At 42.3% G+C, this 24,722-nt stretch overlaps 1 pseudogene; it reads right to left on the reverse strand.

Annotated features, from left to right (window-relative positions):
* The window catches only part of LOC134609358 (histamine H3 receptor-like), a 28,653-nt pseudogene extending 4,518 nt beyond the window's left edge, over positions 1 to 24,135 (reverse strand).
* Positions 24,136 to 24,722: the final 587 nt, after the last annotated feature.

Raw genomic sequence — 24,722 nt, forward strand, 5'->3', positions numbered from 1 at the left:
ATAGGGTCACTTGGCAGATATGGATTGACACCTATCCTAAGGATCCCTGATACACACTGATACAGAGCAGAATAGGAACTGTTCCTCCTACATAGGGTCACTTGACAGATATGGATTGACACCTGTCCTCAGAGACCCTGATACACACTGACACAGAGCAGAATAGGGACTGCTCCCCCTATATAGGGTCACTTGGCAGATATGGATTGGCACTTGTCCTCAGAGACCCTGATACACACTGACACAGAGCAGAATAGGGACTGTTCCCCCTATATAGGGTCACTTGGCAGATATGAATTGACACCTGTCCTCAGGGACCCTGATACACACTGGGGGGCGACCTACTGTCCTCCCCCCGCCCCCACCCCTGCGTGGTGGGTGGGGGCCATAAAAATAATGAGGGGGGACCTACTGTCCTCCCCCCAGCCCCCACCCCTGCGCGGTGGGTGGGGGCCATAAATCACAAAGGGTTGGGGGGACCTACTGTCCTTCCCCCCGCCCCCACCCGTGAGTGTTGGGTGGGGGCCATAAAAATAATGAGGGGGGACCTACTGTCCTCCCCCCAGGCCCCCACCCCTGCGCGGTGGGTCGGGCCATAAATCACAATGGGTGGAGGACCTACTGTCCTCCCCCTACCCCTGCGCGGTGGGGACCATAAAAATAATGAGGAGGGGGACCTACTGTCCTCCCCACCAGCCCCCACCCCTGCGCGGTGGATGGGGGCCATAAAAATAATGAGGGGGGGACCTACTGCCCTCCCCACTCCGGCCCCCAACCCTGCGCGGTGGGTGGGGGCCATAAAAATAATAAGGGGGACCTACTGTCCTCCCCCCCTGGCCCCCACCCCTGAGTGGTGGATGGGGGCCCTAAATAAAAATCCCCCCCCCCCAATCAAAGGTGACTAGGGGTCCCCAAGCCCCTAGTCACCCACCCCCCCACCCCCAAAAAAGTTACCCCCTACCTACCCCCCTCACCCTAAAAAATAGTAAGGGGGGAGTAAAATAACTAACCTGTAAAGAAAAATTAAACTTACCATTTAACGTCTTCTTTTTTCTAAAATATTCTTGTTTCAGCCCCAAAAAGGACAAATAAAAAGCCATAAGAACCGATGCAATTTGAAAAAAAAAAAAAACGAGCGCAAAAAAAAATAATCCATCTTCACCCATGGAGGGCTCCGCGCAGACTGAGCTCTGCAGGGTGGGGGAAGGCTTATAAAGCCTTGCCACGCCCTGCAATTAGGCTAAGAACACTCTGGTTGGCTGGTTTAAGCCAATCAGAGTGCTCTTTGTCATTTTACACAATTTGGGAAAATTCCAAAGAACTTTCCCACGCTGTGTAAAATGACACAGAGCACTTAGCTTTTAAGAACATATTCTATTTAGCGGGCGGGGGAGGGGGAGCGGGGGTTATACGACTGTCTTCTACATTTACACTTAAAAATAATGAATCCATTAATACTTCTTATATTTTATTAATGCAAACAATTTTACAACTTTTCTGCAGTCTGCCAGGCACTATTCACAGCCTCCAGGTGACCCGGAAGCTCCTGCTTACATTAGCTCCCCTAAAGCTAAACCCTGCAGTGCAGTGACAGTTAATTGTCTGAAAGGATGTGACCAGTATGAGCAGGGCCAGTGCAAGCATTTTTGGCACCCAAGGCGAAAACAAATGTGCCGCCCCATTTTCTTCACCCAATCATGCAGACTAACACACACACACACTGACCATGCAAACTAACACACACGCACTAACCCATGTAGACTGATGCACACAGACTCATATACACACACTGACCCATGCAGACACACCCAATGACCCATACAGACACACACACTGACCCATACAGACACACACTGACCCATACAAACACACACTGACCCATACAGACACACTGACCCCTACAGACACACTCTGACCCATACAGACACACTGACCCATACAGAGAGACACACTGACCCATACAGATACACACTGACCCATACAGATTGACACTGACTCATACAGACAGACACATTGACATAAACATATTGACTGAAGCAGACTAACACACATTCTCTGACATACCTTACCTTTATTCCCTGTGCCTGGCTTCTCTTTTTCTGCACATTATGCTCTCACCCACTTCTCCCCACTTTCAGGGGAAGGGTCAGGAGCGAGGAATTGAAGCACCCGCGTGCTGCCACAATGCATGCCTGGGAGGGGGGGCCTGGCTGAGCGGACTGATCTTTATGCTGCCGGACCTGTGTTCTACCGGGCGCTAGTGAGCAACAATGGAAGTGCTTCCGAGCACCCGGTACAATGGCCGGTGGCATGCTCACAATAATCTAACTTGTCAGGGCCCTAAATATGAAGTAAGTTGTCAAACTGTTTTTCAAATGGTTTGACTACTTACCTTGGAAGGTTTCCATTTAGTAGTTATGGTGCTTGGAGTGCTTTTGAAGTCATAAACCTGCCTACATAGAAGACCCGGCAACCGGTGGGATTCAGCTACGAAGGCAAACTGTTGCAAAACAGTTTTTCCCATTATGAGAGAACAGCAACACAGTACTCCTACAATCATGACTACTACATTATGGTTGTAGTAACCATTAAAGTAATTGTTATTGCTAGTGATATTATTAAGGCACTTAGTAATAACATAATAAAGATAAAATGTAAGAATACATTTTGCCAAATTTATATAAGTCAAGTAAGTTCTTGATGTTCTTAATTTAAAAAAAAAAAAAATTCAGTGAGGGAAAAAAAGTATTTGAACCCCTGCTGATTTTGAATGTTTGTCCACTGACAAAGAAATTATCAGTCTATAATTTTATTGGTAGGTGTATTTTAACAGTGAGAGACAGAATAACAAAATAAAAAATCCAGAAAAACACATGTCAAAAAGTTATAAATTGATTTGCATGTCAATGAGTGCAATAAGCATTTGATCCCCTATCAATCAGCAAGATTTCTGACTCCCAGGTGTCTTTTATACAGGTAACGAGCTAAGATTAGGAGCACTCTCTTAAAGGGAGTGCTCCCAATCTCATCTCGTTACCTGTATAAAAGACACCTGTCCACAGAAGCAATCAGTCAATCAGATTCCAAACTCTCCACCATGGCCAAGACCAAAGAGCTGTCCAAGGATGTCAGGGAAAAGATTGTAGACCTACACAAGGCCGGAATGGGCTACAAGACCATCGCCAAGCAGGTTGGTGAGATGGTGACAACAGTTGGTGCGATTATTGGCAAATGGAAGAAACAAAATAGCTGTCAGTCTTCCTCGGTCTGGTGGTCCATGCAAGATCTCACCTCGTGGAGTTTCAATGATCATGAGAATGGTGAGAAATCAGCCTAGAACTACACTGGAGGATCTTGTTAATGATCTCAAAGCAGCTGGAACCATAGTCAGCAAGAAAACAATTGGTAACACACTACACCGTGAAGGACTGAAATCTTGCAGTGCCCTCAAGGTCCCCCTGTTCAAGAAAGCACATGTACAGGCCCGTCTGAAGTTTGCCAATAAACATCTGAATGATTCAGAGGAGAACTGGGTGAAAGTGTTGTGATCAGATTAGACCAAAATTGAGGTCTTTGGAGGAGGAGGAATGCTGCCTATGACCCCAAGAACACCATCCCCACCGTCAAACATGGAGGTGGAAACATTATGTTTTGGGGGTGTTTTTCTGCTAAGGGGACAGGACAACTGAATGATGGACGGGTCCATGTGCTGTCAAATATTAAATGAGAACCTCCTTTCCTCAGCCAGGGCATTGAAAATGGGTTGTGGATGGGTATGCCAGCATGACAATGACCCAAAACACACAGTCAAGGCAACAAAGGAGTGGCTCAAGAAGAAGCACATTATGGTCCTGGAGTGGCCTAGCCAGTATCTAGACCTTAATCCCATAGAAAATCTGTGGAGGGAGCTGAATGTTCGAGTTTCCAAACGTCAACCTTGAAACCTTAATGACTTAGAGAGGATCTGCAAAGAGGAGTGGGACAAAATCCCTCCTGAGATGTGCGCAAACCTGGTGGCCAACTACAAGAAACGTCTGACCTCTGTGATTGCCAAAAAGGGGTTTTCCACCAAGTACTAAGTTGAAGGGGTCAAATACTTATTTTACTCATTGACATGCAAATCAATTTAGAACTTTTTTAAAATGTGTTTTTATGTATTTCTTTTTTTGTTATTCTGTCTCTCACTGTTAAAATACACCTACCATTAAAACTATAGACTGATTTCTTTGTCAGTAGGCAAACGCTTAAAATCAGCAGGGGATCAAATACTTTTTTCCCTCACTGTATATATGTTTTATCATTTTAGATAGATTTTTAAAACATCTAGTGAAATACATGTATTTTTCGGCATACTTCTATTTGAACACACATACATTTGTTCTATTTACAGCGTGGTAAACGTTTAATTAGATTGTTAGTTCATTTTCCTTAGACACATTTTGAACATTATGATGAAAGCATTTCTAAAATATTTATGACACAAAGGATAAAGGATAGGGTTAATCGCAGAGTTAATGTATATCATCCATAATGTGATTTCAAACCAGTAGGAATGAATACAATAGCCATTACAGACCTTACCTACAGTTATCACAAATGTGTTTGGAGCCCAACAAATTACAAAAACACACACCAAGAGAAAAAGGGATTTAGCAGCTTTCTTGTCTCGAGAAAGCGGAATGATTTGAACATTATAGGTATTCAATGCGCTGTTGGTTGAAGAAGACAATCTATCATTTTGAAAATTATTTCTTAAATGTTTCTTGATTTTCTTCCTTGCAGGTGCTCTGTCTTCTTCATTCTGTTTCAATGGTGGAGCAAAACAAATTATCTTGTTTGCAATGATGTACAGACTTTTCTGAATATCATTTAACGGATTGGGTATAAAAGAATGTGCCTTCTTTCTACTGCGTTTTTAATGTTCCAGTAGATACTCAGATTGAAGAACGAAATGCTTATGAGAGGAAGTATAAAATCAAAAACTGAAGCTGCTAAGTTAAAATACCAGGCGTCCGCAAAATCGGGTTTACAAATGCTACCAGAGTTATTATTTCCTCCAGTAATTGTGTCCCAGAGTAGTACAGCTGGACTATACAATAGGAATGAAAAAATCAAACAGTGGCCATTTTAAGAATAGTCTGTCTGTTCCCGTTTTGTTGAGAACGATACAAAACCTAAGCAAAAAGACAAAAATGTATGGTTGTTTTGTAAATCATAGTCAATTCTTAAAATATACAGAAGAGGGAAATACTTTGTGCAATTATAAAATGTTCTAGTTTGTAAATTAATCATAGAAGGATATTCTATATTCCCCATAACTACAAAAAACATTTTATAACTTTCTGTATCAGTGTCATCTGAAGTTATGTGTCCTTTGACATGTGCTCTAGGAAGAGGTTTTGCCTTCATCCAGGTAAAGCCCATATTGTATTTGCCATTGCGAACGTGTCACTCATTGACTATATCTTTAGGTCAACTGAGCTATCATAACCTCTATCCTGACTTGGTGTGCTCTTTGACTCAGGCCTCTCCTTCACAGCTACATAAAAAATCACCAAATCCTATTAATGTCACCTTAATAACATTTCTTGCATTTGCTGCTTTCTAACTCAGGACATAACTAAGATGGTCTCGATATTTCCCACTTTAATTATTGTAATTCTCTAATTAAGGTGGAAAATAATTAAGATGGTCTTGTTATTTCCCACCTTAATTATTGCAATCATCTGTAATTAACACCTCTACCAGGTCTCTCACACCTAACCACTCTGTTAGTCTGTACCCTAGTTTCCAGGTTTATTTAGGATTTGGTTCAAAATTCTCATGCTTACTTACAAATATATGTATAACTGTGACCCTGCTTACATCTTCTCACTCCTTAGCAGATATGCTCCAGCCCAGCCTCTTCGCTCTGCCGATGACCTGTTACTGGCTTATCCTTGCACCTGTATCCCAGACTCCTGCCTTCATGACCTCTCTAGAGTAGCCCGCTACTTATGGAATGCCCTCTCGTGGTACATTTGACTCTCCCAGTCTCTGCAGACCTTCAAAAAAATCCCTAAAAACCTACCAGCTCTCCCCTTAACTCCTTATACCTTACTCCCACCTACTGTGGTCCTTCCATTCTACCCCCTCCCCCTCCCCATATCCATCAGGTACATACTGATCACTTGATTAACTTTGTCTATTTGTCCTTTATCCTTTTAGAGTGCAAGCATGTTTGGGCAGGTCTGTGTTCGTCTACTATTCCAGTATGTCAATCACATTTTATTAGAGTTTAGTGTTTGTTTTGTTTACCTATTGTAAAGTGCTGCAGAATATGTTGGCACTATGTAAATAATTGCCATTGTAATTAAACTGATTCTGCCTCCCATGGTGCGAGAAGGTCACAGCACTTTTGCAAGTTTTCTCATAATCAAATATTTTATTGGATATATCAATCGATTAAAATTCTCTGCTATTACTCTGTCAATTCTCTGTCTTCACATTGGAAAGCATTGGATTGGCTGAGATTTCCAAGGAGGCGAGTCAAGGGAAGAGCCAATCACCACCTTGGCCAATCAGCAACGTCTAATAGAGATGAATTGAATCAATGGATCTCTATGAGAAAAGTTCTGTGTCTCCATGCAGAGGGTGGAGCCGCTGAATTTCAGTGCTGTGCAGCACTGCCGCAGGAAGCATCTCTGGTAGCCATCTGAGGAGTGACCTGTGGAGGTGTCCCTAGACTGCAATGTAAACATTGTCTTTTCTCTGAAAAAATTGTGTTTACAGAGGAAATCCTGCAGGGACAAACTATAATCACCAGAACAACTACAATAAATAATATATGGCTGAATGTCAATATTTTTTTTATTTTTTTTTGGCTTGCTTGTATTTAATGTTTATACTGGAGCAGAACCCGTTGCAGACTCCCAGCTTACACTGCTCAAAAAATTAAAGGGAACACAAAAATAACACATCCTAGATCTGAATGAATTAAATATTCTTCTGAAATACTTTATTATTTACATAGTTGAATGTGCTGACAACAAAATCACACAAAAACTAAAAAATGGAAATCAAACTTTTCAAATCATGGAGGTCTGGATTTGGAGTCACACTCAAAATTAAAGTGGAAAATCACACTACAGGCTGATCCAACTTTGATGTAATATCCTTAAAACAAGACAAAATGAGGCTCAGTAGTGTGTGTGGCCTCCACGTGCCTGTATGACCTCCCTACAATGCCTGTGCATGCTCCTTATGAGGTGGCGGATGGTCTCCTGAGGGATCTCCTCCCAGACCTGGACTAAAGCATCTGCCAGCTCCTGGACAGTCTGTGGTGCAACGTGGCATTGGTGGATGGAGTGAGACATGATGTCCCAGATGTGCTCAATTGGATTCAGGTCTGGGGAATGGGCGGGCCAGTCCATAGCATAATGCCTTCATCTTGAAGGAACTGCTGACACACTCCAGCCACATGAGGTCTAGCATTGTCTTACATTAGGAGGAACCCAGGGCAACCGCACCAGCATATGGTCTAACAAGGGGTCTGAGGATCTCATCTCGGTACCTAATGGCAGTCAGGCTACTTCTGGCGAGCACATGGAGGGCTGTGCGGCCTCCCAAAGAAATGCCACCCCACACCATTACTGACCCACTGCCAAACCGGTCATGCTGGAGGATGTTGCAGGCAGCAGAACATTCTCCACAGCGTCTCCAGACTCTGTCACGTCTGTCACATGTGCTCAGTGTGAACCTGCTTTCATCTGTGAAGAGCACAGGGCGCCAGTGGCGAATTTGCCAATCTTGGTGTTCTCTGGCAAATGCCAAACGCCCTGCACGGTGTAGGGCTGTAAGCACAACCCCCACCTGTGGACGTCGGGCCCTCATACCACCCTCATGGAGTCTGTTTCTGACCGTTTGAGCAGACACATGCACATTTGTGGCCTGCAGGAAGTCATTTTGCAGGGCTCTGGCAGAGCTCCTCCTGTTCCTCCTTGCACAAAGGAGGAGGTAGCGGTCCTGTGTTCCCTTTATTTTTTGAGCAGTGTATATTGCTCCAATACTGCTGCTTTATATTGTTTAACATATAAAATCCTTCTCTTATAGATACTGATGATCCAGCTCTGCTTGGGTTAGTGTACCCTAGCAGGCCCAGTAACTCCACACTCGCACACAGTCAAACCCAATAAACAATAACACTCAGCCAACCACCACACAATCACACTCAGCCACAACATACATTCCACTTATCTACATTACTTAGATGAGGAGAAAAAAAGGGTGATGAGGGGGGCCACTCTTTGATTCATGGACCGGAATCGGTGGTTCCTAGTTACGACCATGTGTAAGCATTTGAATAGTTCTATCTTGGTAGCATTTGTAGGTATGTGCCACGACTAAGAAACTCTTTCCAAGTTGCTAGCAAGCTGTTAATCATAACATGAGCATATAACTCAACATTTTTCATGATTTGGGTATAAATGTTTTACCATATAAAGCTGAACTGTTAAAACATGTCATTGTAGATTGTAATGTTGTCCAGAGTCTGTATGTGCAGTGTTTCTCTTTTCAATGTTGCACGTATGGCATGTAATTTCTTTGGTGGTGTAACGCTATCTCGGGTAGGGTCATGAGGCCGTCATCAGCCAGCAGCACTAGTAGGTAATCTAAACTATGCACAATCACCTTACAAAAAAATATATTAACACATACAGCAAATAGATAAGATACTGCTAAACAAAACGGATTGGGTTGTGCATCCATCACTGCTGATTCTGGCAGCATAAGGATACCGGTGGGAGAATAATTACATATGCAGACAGTCGCTCACCAAGTAGACTTTCTAATATCGCTATGAGAGTAGATCAAAGACGCCTGACAAGCCAGAGGTGAGCATATCTATAGAACTATATCGCCTGCATCCATGTAGAATCAAGCAAATAGGAAATCAGATATAAAATACATTTTGACGTAATCAGGTTTCTAAAAGACGATCATTTTAATTTATGTCTTCCCTATCCAAGTTACTATCAAGCTGTGCTCAAAAGTGAATCTGAATTGTGTGCAAATTTCCATGCACACTGTGCCATTCATTGGCTGAAAGTAGATTGCTGCTGCTCTCTGCCAATGAATGGAAATTGCATCGGCTCCAGTAGGAAGCCCTGGAACCTGTAAGTTTTATATTTGCAACCACCCTCCTTTTAGCATACCTTTTGTGTAGAAGAGGGTGATCCTGCTGCTGGCTGATGGGAGTGTGGGGTCTGGAGCAGCTCTCTCCTTGTTTCTTTACCTTGTCTGTGACGCCTCCTTCTTATCCTTCTGCTTGGGTTCTACTTGTATCTTGGCAGAAGTGACATGCTCTTACTTAATCACAGTGCTGCCTATATCACAGGGGCTCGGTCACACTTTCAAAGTGCCAGGCCTGTGCTCAGCATTTCTGATTGTGTGGACTAAATGCGTGGGCGTAACCCCCCACAGGAGGTGGGCCCCAGTGCGGCCACACCAGTATCCACCAGTGGTAGTTCCACCGCTGCCTGTAACACGTGCAAACACCAAACTGCCAAAAGCCCAAAATACAGATGATCCACTCCACTGTGTTGAGATTGTGCTGCTATTACTGCTGGGAGTTGCAGACATGTTACGTCCAAAACTCAAGATTTCCCGTTCTTCCCACTCCTTTTCTCTTTTTTCCATTCTTCCCCCTCCACTCCATCTAACTCATTGTTTTCTATTTTTTTTGCCTTGTTCCGTCTTTTCCTCATCTTGGTTTATTTTTTTCAACATACGCCTCTCTTTTTCTTCTGTCTATTTTCCGACTGCAAGAAGTTCAGATAAGTGTCACTTGGAAACTATGTTCTATCTGTTTGGTAGTCTGCGATGGCATTCCACCATGGCTGATAATGTTTGCAGATACTGTGCGTGTAACAATTTCTGTATGTTCAAAATCTGATAAATATTACACATTGACAAAATGTTTCTTTCTACAGACTTCCCACATGGTTCACTTATGTAATACGGATTCCATTAATAATTCCCCTCAGCTGGTCTATAGAGTCTAAGTGAGTTCATTCTTTTTTTTATGTGCATTATTTATTTATTTTAATTACTTACAGCTTTGGTTACATAAAGAAACCTGTCATAGCTGATAAGGACAATATTAAACACTGAAGCCACACACAATGAATAATCCATTATTTTCCAGAATTTGCAGATGATCCTTCCATACATCCATTTCCCAGTAAACATAGATGGCAAATATAAAGGTACGCTGAAAACCCCTTGAAAAAAATTAACATTTTGGTTAAAAAAAAGTTGCATGGAAATAAATCTGTATTATGTCAATTTACTCAAAGTTATTGCTAGGAATCCTTAATAAAACATGACCAGTGAGAATAGTTAAGAGTTTGTACAACTGTGCATTAACAATACTTTATTATGTGTTTAATGATGCATTAATGATGCATTGATAGATACTATTCCTACTCATTGCTATTTAAATATGGAGTGTGGGCAGTGGCGTAAACACGATCCATGGGGCCCCGGTGCGAAAACTGATCCATGGGTTACACCATGCGGGCCGGGCCGCAACACATGGCGGCGGGCACCCTGTCGCAGGGGTCTGCAGGGCGGCCTGGCCCCCCGGAGTGACAGGCCTGGTCGCAGCTGTGACCCCTGTATGTATGCCTCTGTACACACACATGCATACATACAAAAAAACACACATACATACAAGCACACATACATACAAACACACACAGACACAGAGACACATATATACAGACACACACATACATACAAACACAGACACACACACACATACAAACACACACATGCACAGACATACACACACACACACATACACGCACACAGACAGAGACACATTCATACAGAAACACAAACATACATACAAACTAACACACACATATACAAAATATTTTAGTCACCCTCCTGTTTCCTACTTTTAGATGCAGGGTGACTTCCCTGGGGACCAGTGGTGGCTCATCCTGATGGGAGTCAGAGTTCCCACTCTGACTCCCTCCTCTCTTCCCCTCGCGCAGCTCTGTCTGATAGCTGGGAGGAGTGACTGGGGCAGTCACTTTCTCCCAGCGTCTGATTTCATCTCATCGGTCTCGGCCGTGCTGTTAAAGCGCCGCAGGATGAGTGGGCCCCCTGGAAATCCATAGCCATCAGGCCGGGCCCCTTGGACTGACAGGCCGGTCGCACCTGCGACCCCTGTATGTACGCCACTGAGTGTGGGTGGGTGTGCCATGGATTATAAATAAAAACAGTATATTACTGTATATTACTGTATTATACTGTATATTAAAATACTTTAAGAATGCTGTAAAGCAGTGGTAGCAAACATTGGCCCTTGTGATTTTGTTAACTACATTACCAATAATTCTTATCCAACTAATTATCTTGAGGAACATATTGGACACTTCTGCAATAAAGCAATATCTTCATGCAATATTGGTTTCATATTTACTTTTAACCTATAGATTAAATATTTTTTATGGACTAATAAGATTTTTGCTCTTTCATTTTAGCATAAATTATTTTATTTACATTTGTAAATCATTTGATCATTTATATAGAAAATAACATTAGATTACATGTGATTTTAAGAAACATTCATGTTTTGCATTGTGGTGAAGGGAAATATTTAACACCGGTCAGGGCCGGACTGGGGATACAAAGCAGCCCTGGGAAAAAAATCTATGCCAGCCCCATAAGTCATTGCGCCATATATTGTCGCATGCAATATGTAAGGCTATGTCTTGCCACCCCAGATGATTGAGTATATATATATATATATTGCTTTTTCTAATATAATATATTGGTCCTTTCAGAGTAAAACATTTAATTATACAGTAAGCATACTCACATGCAGACACAGACAATCTCACTGACACACACAAGCTCATTGATACACAGCCTCATAGACAAACAATTTCACTAATATACATAAGCTCATTGACATAAAAACACAAGCTCACTCACTAGCAGACACACACACACATGCAAGCAAGCAAACTCACTAGCAGGCGCACACACACACAGCTTAATGTAGTGGTTCTGGTGTCTATAGCCTGTCCCTGCAGGCTTTTGAATTTAAACACTGACTTTTCAGAGAAAAGGCAGTGTTTACATTGCTTCCTACTGACACCTCTAGTGACAGACACTCAGACGGTCACTAGAGGCGCTTCCTGTGTCGCTAGAGGCGCTTCCAAGCTTGATGATCTCAGTCATAGAGGCAGAGACCAGCATGACGTTGGAAAAAAAAAAGTGAGTAAAACACTATTTTTACAAACACACACACACACACCATGACAGACATACACACACCATGACACAGACAGACACACACACACCATGATACAGACACACAGTGACACAGAGACACACACACCATGACACAGACAGACACACACACACACACAGCATGACACACACACACACACAGCATGACACAGAAACACACACAGCGTGACACAGACAGACACACACACAGCATGACGCAGACAGACACACTCCCACTGACATACATACTTGTTGCTACCTGTGTGGGTGGGTGGGCAGACTGATAGGTGCCCCTCCCCTTCTGTGCCCTCTTTTGCCCCCTGTCCTCCTGTGTGCTTTTTAGCCCCTTTCCCTCCTGTGCCCTTATGTAGCACCCTCCCTTCCTGTGCCCTCTTTAGCCCCCTACCGTGCCCTCTTTAACCACCTCCCTTCCTGTGCCCTCTTTAGCCCATCCCGTGCCCTCTTTAGCCCCCCTTCCGACTTGTACCTTCTTCAGCCCCTTTTGTGCTCATCTTTTGGCCCCTCTCCCCTTCCTGTGACCTCTTAGCCCCCTCCCCTCCTGTGCCCTTTGTTACCCCCCCTCCCCTCCTGTGCCCTTTGTTACCCGCCTCCCCTTCCTGTGACCTCTTAGCCCCCTCCCCTCCTGTGCCATTTGTTACCCCCCTCCCCTTCCTGTGACCTCTTAGTCCCCTCCCCTCCTGTGCCATTTGTTACCCCCCCTCCCCTTCCTGTGACCTCTTAGCCCCCTCCCCTCCTGTGCCCTTTGTTACCCCCCACCCCCTCCCCTCCCTGTGACCTTTGTTACCCCCCACCCCCCACCCCTCCCTGTGACCTTTGTTACCCCCCACCCCCTACCCTCCCTGTGACCTTTGTTACCCCCCACCCCCTCCCCTCCTGTGCTCACCTTCCAGCCCAGCCAGCCTTCCTGAAGCTCTTCTTGCAGCCGCAGGGGAAGCTCTTCTGGCGGCCGCTGGGGGAGCAGGCTGTTCTGTCTCTGCTCCCCCTCCCTCGCGCGCAGCTTAATGAGACCGGGGCCGGAATATGACGTCATATTCCGGCGCCTGTCTCTTTCTAGCGCGCGAGGGAGGGGGAGCAGAGACAGAACAGCCTGCTCACCCAGCGGCCGCCAGAAGAGCTTCCCCAGCGGCCGCCAGAAGAGCTTCCCCTGCGGCCGCCAGGAGAGCTTCCCCTGCGGCCGCCATCCAAGCTCTCCATGCGGCCCCAGGTGCCGACGGCCCACCGGGAAATTTCCCGGTATCCCGGTGGGCCAGTCCGGCCCTGACACCGGTGCACACAAATTAACTGAGAAGATCAAAGATGATTAAACGGTAGTATTGCTGGGGAGGTGCTATTTGCTATCACTTGCTGCTGTGCTCAAATGTGTTGCATCATGTTCTCAGGATAACCTGTGAATTCTTTGCTGCCTCACAAAGAAATAAAATGCACTCAGGCTTTGAAAAACTAAATGCTAGGGATGGATGAATGGACGTACATATGGTTGGAAAGTTAGAAAATATTTTAAATAGTGATGTACCGAACTGTCCGCCGGCGAACAGTTCCCGGCGAACTTAGCGTGTTCGCGTTCGCCACGGCGGGCGGACACATGCGCATTTCAATCCGCCCCCTATTCGTCATCATTGGGCAAACTTTGACCCTGTGCCTCTCGGTCAGCAGACACATTCCAGCCAATCAGCAGCACTCCCTCCCTTCCACACCCTCCAACCTCCCTCCCAGCATCCATTTTCGATTCATTCTGAAGCTGCATGCTTAGTGAGAGGAGGGAAAGTTTAGCTGCTGCTGATTAGATAGGGAAATTGATAGCTAGGCTAGGGTATTCAGTGTCCACTACAATCCTGAAGGACTCATCTGATCTCTGTTGTAAGGACAGCACCCCAAAAAGCCCTTTTTAGGGCTATAACATCAGGCTGCTTTTTTTTTTTTTTTTTTCTGTGTAATGTAATTGCAGGTGCCTGCCTGCCAGCTTCTGTGTGAGGTTCACATTGGATACTGTGCCTACTTGCCCAGTGCCACCACTCATATCTGTTTTAACAATAGGTTAAGCTTTACATTTAAAATAAATATTTTTTTTTCACTGTAATAGAAGAGCAGTTGCCTGCCTGCCAGCTTCTGTGTCAGGTTGGATGCCTTGCCCATTTGCACAGTCAGTGCCACCATTCATATCTGTTTTAACAATAGGTTAAGCTTTACATTTAAAATAAATATTTTTTTTCACTGTAATAGAAGAGCAGTTGCCTGCCTGCCAGCTTCTGTGTCAGGTTGGATGCCTTGCCCATTTGCACAGTCAGTGCCACCACTCATATCTGTTTTAACAATAGGTTAAGCTTTACATTTAAAAGAAAAATTTTTTTTTCACTGTAATAGAAGAGCAGTTGCCTGCCTGCCAGCTTCTGTGTCAGGTTGGATGCCTTGCCAATTTGCACAGTCAGTGCCACCACTCATATCTGTTTTAACAATAGGTTAAGCTTTACATTTAAAAGAAATAATTTTTTTTCACTATAATAGAAGAGCAGTTGCCTGCCTGCCAGCTTCTGTGTCAGGTTGGATGCCTTGCCCATTTGCACAGTCAGTGCCACCACTCATATCTGTTTTAACAATAGGTTAAGCTTTACATTTAAAAGAAATAATTTTTTTTCACTGTAATAGAAGAGCAGTTAGTTGTCTGCAAGCGTCTGGGTGTCAGGCCTACTTCAGCGTGTGCTCTGCAGACCTGTGCCAGCGTGCTTTGACAGTTGCCAATCATATCTGGTGTCTCTTTAGCGTGCTTTTACAAAGAAAAAAGGTTTCTAGTGTAAGCTAATAGCAGCCAGTCAGTGTCCTTCAAGTGGCTCTGTCAGTCCTTCCTTCAGCGTGTGCTCTCCAGAACTGTTCCAGTGCACATTGCCAATCATATCTGGTGTCTCTATAGCGTGCTTTTAAAACCAAATTTTTTTTTTCACTGTTATAGATTGAATAGCAGTTACTTGTCTTCAAGCGGGTGTGTCAGGCCTACAGTGTGTGCTCTGCAGAACTGTTCAAGTGCACATTGCCAATCATATCTGGTGTCTCTATAGCGTTCTTTTACAAAGAAAAAAGGTTTCTAGTGTAAGCTAATAGCAGCCAGTCAGTGTCCTTCAAGCGGCTCTGTCAGTCCTTCCTTCAGCGTGTGCTCTCCAGAACTGTTCCAGTGCACATTGCCAATCATATCTGGTGTCTCTATAGCGTGCTTTTAAAACCAAAATTTTTTTTTCACTGTTATAGATTGAATAGCAGTTACTTGTCTTCAAGCGGGTGTGTCAGGCCTACAGTGTGTGCTCTGCAGAACTGTTCAAGTGCACATTGCCAATCATATCTGGTGTCTCTATAGCGTGCTTTTACAAAGAAAAAAGGTTTCTAGTGTAAGCTAATAGCAGCCAGTCAGTGTCCTTCAAGCGGCTCTGTCAGTCCTTCCTTCAGCGTGTGCTCTCCAGAACTGTTCCAGTGCACATTGCCAATCATATCTGGTGTCTCTATAGCGTGCTTTTAAAACCAAAATTTTTTTTTCACTGTTATAGATTGAATAGCAGTTACTTGTCTTCAAGCGGGTGTGTCAGGCCTACAGTGTGTGCTCTGCAGAACTGTTCAAGTGCACATTGCCAATCATATCTGGTGTCACTATAGCGTGCTTTTACAAAGAAAAAAGGTTTCTAGTGTAAGCTAATAGCAGCCAGTCAGTGTCCTTCAAGCGGCTCTGTCAGTCCTTCCTTCAGCGTGTGCTCTGCAGACCTGTGCCAGCGTGCTTTGACAGTTGCCAATCATATCTGGTGTCTCTATAGCGTGCTTTTACAAAGAAAAAAGGTTTCTAGTGTAAGCTAATAGCAGCCAGTCAGTGTCCTTCAAGCGGCTCTGTCAGTCCTTCCTTCAGCGTGTGCTCTCCAGAACTGTTCCAGTGCACATTGCCAATCATATCTGGTGTCTCTATAGCGTGCTTTTAAAACCAAATTTTTTTTTCACTGTTATAGATTGAATAGCAGTTGCAGCACTGTGGCTTCAAAAACCAAACCAAAAAAAATCCTCCAAGATGGCACCAATATACCAGTGGTCTAAGCATCTTCCCACCTTGGCCTAAAAAGGGGAGGTGATTCAACAATTAAAAATCTCTGCCATTTACACGTCCACTGATAGGAGACGCGGAAGGTATTAAACTGATATGAACAATACTAAACTCACCACTCCTATCTGGTGGCACATTAGCTTGCCCGCGCAGTGCCCAAATTTCAAGTAAGAGGACCGACCAAGCATCTTCTTCCATCTCCTTGTTACATAAATCAATGCCATATCCATAGAAATTGTAGAGAATATCCAGGATAGTTTTACAGGGCCAAATCATGTCGCCTGTTGAAAGAGGTGACCTTGCTCGGGTCCCAGGTGTGCGGTTCCTAAAATGGCTGCCATATACACGTCCACTGATAGGAGACGCGGAAGGTATTAAACTGATATGAACATTTACTAAACTCACCACTCCGAGTGCTGTTATTTATTTAATTTTTTTGTGGTGAGGCTTTACAGGACAGAGTGCTTCTCCACGGGACATGTTAACTCACGGGCAGCTGGCTCATCAAACCAGAGCAGCTTGAACGAGGTGACCTTGCTCGGGTCCCAGGTGTGCGGTTCCTAAAATGGCTGCCATATACACGTCCACTGATAGGAGACGCGGAAGGTATTAAACTGATATGAACAATACTCCACTCCTATCAGTAGGTCCGTCCCATTGTGATTTATGCCCCCCACCCACCGCGCAGGGATGGGGGCCGGGGGGGAGGAAAGTAGGCCCCCCATTGTGATTTATGGCCCCCACCCACCGCGCAGGGGTGGGGGCCAAAGGGGGGAGGACAGTAGGTCCCCCCATTGTGATTTATGGCCCCCACCCACCGCGCAGGGGTTGGGGAGGACAGTAGCTCCCCCCAGTGTGTATCATGGGCTTTGAGGACAGGTGTCAATCCATACCTGCCAAGTGACCCTATGTAGGAGTAACAGTCCCTATTCTGCTCTGTGTTAGTGTGTATCATGGTCTCTGTGGACGGGGAACAGTCTCTATTCTGCTCTGTGTCAGTGTGTATCATGGTCTCTGTGGACGGGGAACAGTCTCTATTCTGCTCTGTGTCAGTGTGTATCATGGTCTCTGTGGACGGTGAACAGTCTCTATTCTGCTCTGTGTCAGTGTGTATCATGGTCTCTGTGGACAGGGAACAGTCTCTATTCTGCTCTGTGTCAGTGTGTATCAGGGGTTTTGAGGACAGGTGTCAATCCCTATCTGCCAAGTGACCCTATGTAGGGGGAACAGTCCCTATTCTGCTCTGTGTCAGTGTGTATCAGGGGTTTTGAGGACAGGTGTCAATCCATATCTGCCAAGTGACCGTATGTAGGGGGAACAGTCCCTATTCTGCTCTGTGTCAGTGTGTATCATGGTCTCTGTGGACGGTGAACAGTCTCTATTCTGCTCTGTGTCAGTGTGTATCATGGTCTCTGTGGACAGGGAACAGTCTCTATTCTGCTCTGTGTCAGTGTGTATCAGGGGTTTTGAGGACAGGTGTCAATCCATATCTGCCAAGTGACCCTATGTAGGGGGAACAGTCCCTATTCTGCTCTGTGTCAGTGTGTATCAGGGGTTTTGAGGACAGGTGTCAATCCATATCTGCCAAGTGACCCTATGTAGGGGGAACAGTCCCTATTCTGCTCTGTGTCAGTGTGTATCAGGGGTTTTGAGGACAGGTGTCAATCCATATCTGCCAAGTGACCCTATGTAGGAGGAACAGCCCCTATTCTGCTCTGTGTCAGTGTGTATCAGGGGTTTTGAGGACAGGTGTCAATCCATATCTGCCAAGTGACCCTATGTAGGGGGAACAGTCCCTATTCTGCTCTGTGTCAGTGTGTATCAGGGGTTTTGAGGACAGGTGTCAATCCATATCTGCCAAGTGACCCTATGTAGGGGGAACAGTCTCTATTCTGCTCTGTGTCAGTGTGTATCAGGGATCATTAAGATAGGTGTCAATCCATATCTGCCAAGTGACCCTATGTAGGGGGAACAGTCCCTATTCTGCTCTGTGTCAGTGTGTATCAGGGATTTGACTATCTTTATTCAGATTCAAAAATTACAATTCCAGGAAAAATTTAACAAACATTTACAAGAACATGTTATGCACATCATAGAAACAACGTGAACCTCTTTAAAGCCACAAACTTAAGACAAAAAATACGTACACACAATGTGTAAGGGTTTGAAAGAATATTCTGAATCCTTACATGTTTACTTTATCGTTTGTTTGATTTTTGTGAACCATATATAAACTACAAGCAGCGTGAAAACTATAAAAACTCAAGTGGCCATGCTGATCAAATTAAATAGTATGCTTTACACAGCGTATAAGGGTGATGTCACAGCACAACGGGAATGTAACAGGGGAAGAGGTGAAAGTCATCCTCCCCCTCCCACGACCCAGCCATATCTGCCAAGTGACCCTATGTAGGGGTAACAGTCTCTATTCTGCTCTGTGTCATTGTGTATCATGGTCTCTGAGGACGGGGAACAGTCTCTATTCTGCTCTGTGTCAGTGTGTATCAGGGGTTTTGAGGACAGGTGTCAATCCATATCTGCCAAGTGACCCTATGTAGGGAGAACAGTCCCTATTCTGCTCTGTGTCAGTGTGTATCAGGGGTTTTGAGGACAGGTGTCAATCCATATCTGCCAAGTGACCCTATGTAGGAGGAACAGTCCCTATTCTGCTCTGTGTCAGTGTGTATCAGGGGTTTTGAGGACAGGTGTCAATCCATATCTTCCAAGTGACCCTATGTAGGGGGAACAGTCCCTATTCTGCTCTGTGTCAGTGTGTATCAGGGGTTTTGAGGACAGGTGTCAATCCATATCTGCCAAGTGACCCTATGTAGGGGGAACAGTCTCTATTCTGCTCTGTGTCAGTGTGTATCAGGGCAGGGCTTTGAGGACAGGTGTCAATGTTAGGTGATTTCTGCCCTTTATGGATTAAAAGCAGACTCTGCATCAACTGTGCAATTTTCCATGGGAGTTTTGCCATGGATCCCCCTCCGGCATGCCACAGTCCAGGTGTTAGTCCCCTTGAAACAACTTTTCCATCACTTTTGTGGCCAGAAAAAGTCCCTGTTGGTTTTAAAATTCGCCTGCCCATTTAAGTCAATGGCGGTTCGCGCGGTTCGCCGGTTCGCGAACATTTGCGGAAGTTCGCGTTCGCCGTTCGCGAACCGAAAATTTTGGGTTCGCGACAACAATAATTTTAAATCATTTTTTTTCTTTCAAAATAGAAAACAATTAATAAATGTCATACAGATTCCAAAACCCCTTAGCCCACTTATATCACTAACATCATAGTTTCCCTGATAGAGGAAGGAGATTCTAACAGATAATTGTTAAACTTACCAATGTAAAAATCACAAATTGCCAAATTTAGCAGGTAGACGTTACTCTGAGTTCTGAGCTTTTTGTCCACAATGAATGCTATCATCACAAGAAAATTACCAAATACTATGAGTGATATAAGTAATGATATCTGCATCATAATCAGGATTTTGACACCTTTTGAAAATAGAACTTACGTATCCAATGCCTCACTAATTAGAGAAAAATTCAATCCAGTGTTGTTGATGACATCATGACTTAGCATCCTGTATGTCAAGCCGATAAAGGTGCAATTTCTTTGTTTTTTCAGTTGTAAAATAGTACAGCACAATATAATGGAATGAGCAGTTTTAATAATCTTACTAGTTATGTGAGTAGATGTGCCTGTTCATTTCACATAAATTATATTTTAGTTTGAAAAAATATTGTGTTTGTCTTCCATCTGTGATCATTTGAGGTGGTTGTATATGTCAGTGTCGAGCACTGTAATTAGCTCTGCTGCAGTCATGTTTTATATTGTCAAGCAATTTGGGTGGAGTAATCCGTGCTCCTTTATGTCTATTAAAGTCTCAGTTTATTACAATTTTTTTTTTAAAATAATAATTAAAACATCACAAGAAATGTATCATCTAATTTTGATAATGGTAATTACGTGGCATTTTGTGACTGTTCTCCCAATTGCATTCAAATCTCTAATTTTAATATAATTTCACCTTGGAAATAACAAATGTTGTCCTCTAGTGTTCATGTACACTAAGGGATACTAATTTTAAATGAGCTTTCATTCCATGTAAACAGAAACAGTCCAATTAATACATTTCACACACTTTTCTTGAGAGATGTTATCAAAGAATATGCACTGTCCTTGTATCTACAACCTGTATAGACCTATCTGAGAATATCTTGGCAGGGCCAACACTGAGTCCTATTTAATAGGAACAGTAACAGAAATTAAGAAGGTAATTATTATCAAATCTGCAGAAAGGGGTCCTTACTGTGATCAATATTACAGATTATGTGGAGAAAAAAAATAATTATGTGAATTTCAATACGTAATTACGGATACATTTTATGGTACTATATCAGATTCTCAACATTTGATAGAGATGACAATGCTTTTACTAGCATTTGGAACAATGCCTTGGAGTCATTTTTATTCACAATGATTAATATTGTAAATGAGCAAATAGATATCACTCTAAGCAAGTTGGACATAGCAATTAATGGGATTTTGAGGACCTATCCAATGAGATAAGCCTCCAGTGAGATAAATGAGATAAAATAAAACAGACCATTTTAAAATAAAGCAGAAAAAATATATGAGAGACACTGATGACTATAAAAAAGGAAATATTTGGAAAAACTGGAAGACAGGTGATGAGGGACAGTTTTACTCAAGAAGTAAGATCTAAAAAAAGAGTATAAATCTGAGAGACCACCCAAGAAAAGAAACAAGTCACTGGACTACAATAGAGAACCAAATCGAGAGAAAACAATAAGCACTGAGAATCAATGGACAGAGGTCAGAAGAGTTAGAATAAGAAATTATAATTCTAAATCCTCCAAATATCCAAATCAAAGAACTAAGTTTAAAATATATATTCCACAACAGAGATAGACCTATAAAGGATAGACAAAATTATAGACATGACATCTCAAGAAATCGATTTGAACCCTTACGTCCAATGGGGAGGACTTTTTATAGGAACACCCAATGCTCACAATGCTTGGTCCACGTTCACCACTAAAAAGAAGAAGGAACCCACTGGAAGAGGGACTAGAGGAGGAAGGAAGAAGAATGATACAAAGAGAGGGATAAAATAAAGATCAGAGAGAGCAAAAAGATGAATTAGAACCAATAAAAATGTTTAATCTTTCAGATAAAGTTTTAAATAAAAATCATATTAAGGTTTTACAAAAATGTTTTGAATATGCCTCTAGCTGCAACTTGAATACATTTAGACTTTCTTTTATCCTACATACCTTGATCCTAGAAAATTGTGCTTGCAAAAAGTATTTTTAAAATATTATATGAAATCCCCAAATCTGTGAGGTTGAGGTATTTAAACATACAGACTTAAAAGCTAACAGACTTTTTCCTCACCACTCTTTAAAACCTTCGAGAGAGCCTGTGTTGCAGATCTAAAGAAAAGTAAGTCGATTTAAAGATTTCAACTAAATTTAACCTGGGAAGAAAGAAAGGCCTTGAAAGATCTCTGGTGATAAAACTATAATCATAAAACTAGCAGATAAGAGAGGAGGAGTGTTATTATGAACAAAACCTTTTACACTGACCAGATTTTTAAAGTTAGCAGATTTTGATACCTAAATCAAAATAAAGAAATGTCCAGAACCAGTAATGAAGACAACATTTTGAATTTTTAGATAGAGGACATCAAACTGGTATGTTAAATACAACTGAATATACTTTTTAAATAAAGTTAATCCTGTTACTCCAGGCACATATGTTTTGTCTAAATTGCACAAAGACCCAGGGAGACCTATCGTGGTAGGGGTGGACTCTTTACTTTCACCACTACCACAGTATATAGATACATAATTGCAACCATTAGTATATCTGAAGGATAACATGAATCTCCTCTAAGTTTTAGAAGGTTTTAAGTGGTGTGGAGACTACTTTTTAGTTAGGGGTTGATGTGAGGGAGTGAAGTTATTTTTGGAAAATACAAGTAATTTTAAAGAAGAGCAGGTTAATCTTATTTTTGACGGTATTGTTCTCATCCTAAATAATAATTATTTTGGTTTCAGGGTGACCTTTATTTACAGAAAACAGGCACGACAATGGGGACCAAGTTCGCACCCAGTTATGTGAATTTATTTATGTCTTACTGAGAGAGATTTTTTTTATTTTACCAGCATGACTGGGTGACGAACTTGGTCCTCTACAAAAGGTTTATAGACTATATATGTTTTACTTGGAAAGGAGACTCTTTGAATTTGTTTTTAACCTTTTAAAGCTCCAATTCTTGGGGCATAAATTTAAGGTCAGAAGTAAGCACCCAAGAGATGCAGTTTTTGGACTTGAAGATCTAGGTAGAGACAAAAATTATAAAAATAAGTACATTTTTAAAACTGTAGATATAAACAGCTACATAGATAGAGATAGTTGCCATTTTGCTCCCTTGTTTTCAAATATCCAAAGCACTTTTTTGGAACAATCCTGATTTAAAAAAAAAAACTATTTTATAAAAAAGGGTATTGCCAGGATTACTATATGATCAAGCACGTAGAACTGTATAGCATGGATGACAAATAAGTAACGTATTACCGGTCCTTAGAATGGCCGGATTTGTCATGAATACTTGACAGATATGAGGAAAAAGAGGTAGAAAAACTATTCAACTATTATATTTTAACATATAATAACAAGGAAGAGAAACCAATGTAAAATCAAGTTGTTTTCATATGAAATTTTAATTCCCAAAGCCAAAATTTTGAAAAAGATTGACACTTTTCACTGGGAAAAAAAACTAAGATTGTGTATAGTAGGGCAAGTAATTTAAAAAAGGTTTTAACAAAAGAGATATATCATTGAAAAAGAAAACGAGATAGAGCTATCCAGGGGGAGGAACTCAAAGGTTTTTATAACTTTGGCCAGTGTAGAGCATGTAAGAATACAAGGATATATATATTTTTTATATATAAAAAAACAAAACAGAGACATTCTCCTCAAGTGTAACTAAGAAAGACTACAAAGTGGAGAATTTTATCACCTGTAATACAAGCCACATAATATACCTCTTGACATGCGAATGTGGCCTCCAATATGTGGGTAGAACCACAAGACCGTTGAAAGTGAGGAGTGAACACCTCAGAAATATTCAAAACAGAGTTGCAAATCACTCAGTCTCTGCAAATTTTAATGAATTTCACAATGGTGATTATAAAGAAATGCACTTTATGGGAATGGAGAAAGTTAAAAAGCCATTTAGAGGAGGTGACTATATGAAGATAATTAATAAAACAGAGACAAAATGGTCCTTTGATATGGATATCTTCTCTCCAAATGGCCTAAATATAGATTTTGATCTATATAATTATATTTAAAAAACTTTGGTAGATGTGCATGATTATATGGTTTTGTATTGATATTTTTTAGCGATTGTTTTTAACAAATATTTATTATGATATATGATATCTTTAATATATATATCCTCTCATATTGTGCTTCCTCTTGAAATTAGTGATCTATTTAATTATTTTCTCTCTTTGAAATATGTATTAATTTTCTCTAACACTGATCTGTGTTTGTTTCTATTTTATGTATCATTGCCCTTACTTGATATTGAGTATGGACCTTTTAAATATGGCCACTGGTTACAAAATGGAAATATAGGTGGTAGGTATGCTCCACATAAAGATGGGACTGTTGTGAACTGATAAAGGTGACTTAAAATAACTGTAGAACGCATAGAACGCATTTCACCGATAAAAGATGGCCGCTGGAACGCAAGCGCAAGCGAAATTAAATGCACGCGCATTCAAAAATGCCCACTGGAAAAGGAAATAATGCAATTTACCCTCGTGAGCCCTAAAACGGCAGGCGCGAGGATACAAAACTGAATGAAACACAAATTGGAAAGAAATATCGGGGCGGAGTTTAGTGCCAAAAAAAAATAGGCACGAAAATAGGGTTTAAAAGCAGGAACTCCATACAGAAAGTTACGGCACAAGAAAAGTGTTGAAACGCGTTATGCTTGCTGTATATTGTGAAATCTTGATTTTGGCACACCAGTTACCTTAAAGGAATACTATAGAGTCAGGAACAGAAACATATATTCGTGACCATACAGTGCAAAACCCACCATTTAGGTGACTTGCCCTTAGCCCCATAAAAAGTTAATAAAACCTACCTTATTTCCAGAGCCGCGCGGCTCTGCCGGCGCTGTCCCCACCCCTGATCGCCTCCTTGATGACATCATGAAAATTTACGATTTTTAGCCAATCCAATGCTTTCCCGTGGGAAAAGCATTGGATTGGCTAAAATTGACAAGGGGCGGGGCCAAAT

This window comes from Pelobates fuscus, chromosome 4 (assembly GCF_036172605.1).
Source record: "Pelobates fuscus isolate aPelFus1 chromosome 4, aPelFus1.pri, whole genome shotgun sequence".
NCBI lineage: Eukaryota > Metazoa > Chordata > Amphibia > Anura > Pelobatidae > Pelobates > Pelobates fuscus.